This window comes from Carlito syrichta, unplaced genomic scaffold, assembly GCF_000164805.1.
Source record: "Carlito syrichta isolate Samal-C Ts95f unplaced genomic scaffold, Tarsius_syrichta-2.0.1 Scaffold315353, whole genome shotgun sequence".
NCBI lineage: Eukaryota > Metazoa > Chordata > Mammalia > Primates > Tarsiidae > Carlito > Carlito syrichta.
The window spans coordinates 207915-211104 of record NW_007259449.1 but is presented as its reverse complement, the minus strand read 5'-3'; positions in this window follow the sequence as shown (position 1 = coordinate 211104).

Sequence of the window (3190 nt, the reverse complement as noted above, 5' to 3'; positions counted from 1 at the left end):
TTTTTGATTTATTGTAGAGATGAGGTTTCGCCAAGTTGCCCAGGCGGGTCTCAAACCTGTGGGCTCAGGCAATCCACTAATCTTGGCCTCCCAAAGTGCGGGATTACAGGCTGAGCCACCGAGCCCGGTTAAGAACTTAATTTTGATAAGCCTGTGTATCAGTCAAAGTTCAGTTGCACATAACAAGAATCACTCTAGCTATTTTAACAGGATACAGATTTAACACAGGGAATTGGGTATTTACAAAATCACTGGAAGGGCTGAAAGAACAAACTTCAGGCTCAGGAATAACTACTAGAACAACAAAAGAACTGTCACACCAGGAAGACTACTACCCCTGCTACAATCAGGAACCTGGGAAATCAGGAAGTTTCCTTCCTGACAGCTGGGTTCAGGATCAGGCCCCCCCCCCCAGCCCAAATCCTGGGATTAGGACTTTATCATCAAAGCTGTTGACTGTAGGAATGTACCACCTTACCTCTGATCCTGAGAAATATAGGCTGCCATCATATCTGTTCTCCCAGAGCCACCCCATGCCTGCTAGATCTATAGCAGCAAAATAAAAGCCTCTCCCATTACCACTTCTCTCCCCACTTGACTAGATCTTGAAAGATAATGCTCATATGCGTAAACCTGATTAGCAGAACCTAAATTACATCTATTCCCTTGTTTCAGAGGAGTAATAGAGTTTTTAGCTTTCCAGCTTCTGTCATAAAGGAAGGTACACTAGAGAGGGGTTAGAAGAGATGTTCAGCAAGCCAATTAGAGAGTTCACTACTAGTCATTCTCCGTCCAGAAAGAGGCTCTCATCCCTGACCCTGACCCTCTGAGACTGGCCTTTCATGATATGAAACAGGTCCAATTAGATAAAAGCTTCAATTCAGAAAGCACGACAAATAGTAGCAACATAATGTCATTGGACTAAGAAACATTATGCTGAATAAAACTTGCATTGATGTAAGTGGTATAGACAATCAAAAATATAACAAGGCCATATCTGTAAAGCGAATATTACCGTCTGAAAAATAAACTAAAATCTGAAAAATCATTTTTGAGAAAAAAGCGCATTAAATTTGTGACATCAGGCAACGCTATATATTTCTAAAGTTGCAAACATATTTAAAATGCATTTAGAGCCTTTGTGGAGAGAGAGGAACAAGAGTAGAAATTTGGGGTAAAGGAGAAAAGTAAATAAAATTAAAAAGAGCTTTACTGACTTATAATAAAAGTGTGCCATAATCTGTGTATGAATAGCTCAACTCCTGATTCTGTAACATATAAATAGGGTACATAAACGCTACCAAAAATGAAGCTTCTATACAGCAAAGGAAACAATCAACAGAGTGAAAAGGCAGCCTACTAAATGGGAGAAAATCCTTGCAGACCATACATCTGATAAGGAGTTAATATCTGAAATATATAAATAATTTACACAGCTCAATAGTGAAGAACCCTAATAATCCAATTTAAAAATGGGCAAAGGACTCGAATAGACATTTATCAAAAGAAGAAATCTAAATCGTCAACAGGTATATGAAAAGGTGTTCGATATCACCAATCATCAGGAAAATGCAAACCAAAACCACGAGATATCACCTCGCACCTGTTAGATTGACTATTATAAACAAAACAAAACAAAACAAAAGATAAGTGCTGCTGAGGATGTGAAGGAATAGGAACCTTTGTACGCTGATGGGGAGAATGCAAAATGGTGCAGCCTCTATGGAAAACAGTGTGGAGGTTACTCAAAAAATTAAATATAGAACTACCATAAAATGCAGCAATCCCACTTCTGGGTGTTTATCCAAAAGAATTGAAGTCAGGATCTCAAAGAGTTATCTACACTCCCGTATTTATTGTAGCACTATTCACAATAGCCAAAATGTGGGAAAAAAACTTAAATGTCCATGGACAGATAAATAGATAAAGAAAATGTAGTATATACATGTACGATGGAATATCATTTTTTTTCAAAATAAGAGATTCTACCATAAGTGACAACAGTTATAGGATGACAAATACTGCATGATTCCACTTATATGAAGTATCTAAAACAGTCAAACTCATGAAAGCAGAGAGTAGAGTATTGGTTGCCAGAAGTTGGGAGGAAGAGGGAAATGGGGAGTTGCTATTCAATGGGTATAAAGTTTCAGCAATGTAAAACAAATAGGTTCTAGAGATCTGTTGTACAACGTTGTGCCTCTAGTTAACAATACTGTATTGTACACTTAAAAATTTGTTAAGAGGCTAGACCTCATGCTGTGTTCTTACCACAATAAAAAGGAAAAACAACTATGAGTGAAGACATGCACTTCAAACTAATTTGCAATTGAGAATTTCATAAATACTGCCTAATAGCAGGGATAATTTACTTATATAAGAGATTTAAAACATAAACAATATGTTTTTTATTATTAATATAAATATATATATCATCCCCAAAATTCTGAAAGACAGATAAACATATAATTTTTATGAGCTTAGAAAATGATACACAGGGTTTTAAATTTAATCAAACATCCAAATGGAAATTCTAGTAATGTTCACATTCTTAACTCTGATACAAATGTATATGGTATCAAAATAATGTCAGAGATTTTAAAAAATTATCTAAAATGTTCATGCAAAAATCATTGAAACATTTTAGATAATTTTTTAAAATGGCCCAAACAGTAAATAAAATAGATTTTTTTTTTTTTTTTTTTTGAGTTGGAGTCTCACTCTGTTGCCCAGACTGGAGTGCAGTGGCCACTCCTGGCCACCGCAGCCTCGCCTGCTGGGCTCCGGCAATAGATTTAAAATGAACTCAATAGCAGTTATAAAAGTATAAACTGCTATTGAAAGAAATTTGTTTTCTGCCAATGTGAAAACTTTAAGATTGAAACAGACAGAATAAGATAATTGGCCTTAAAATAAAAGTGAAATAAGAACAGAAATATTAAAAGAACCACAAGGAACCTACCCCAAACCCTGAAACAAACCTACTTGACTCATAAAATCATGAAAACAGAACCCAAAGTAATTCAAATTTACTAAAAGATCATGCATTATTGATTAGAAACATTTAATTTTATGCCACTTTAAGATTTCATAGTTTAAGCCGGGCACGGTGGCTCAGTCTGTAATCCCACGCCTTGGGAGGCTGAGGTGAGTGAATTGCCTGAACCCGTGGGTTCAAGACCCGCCTGGG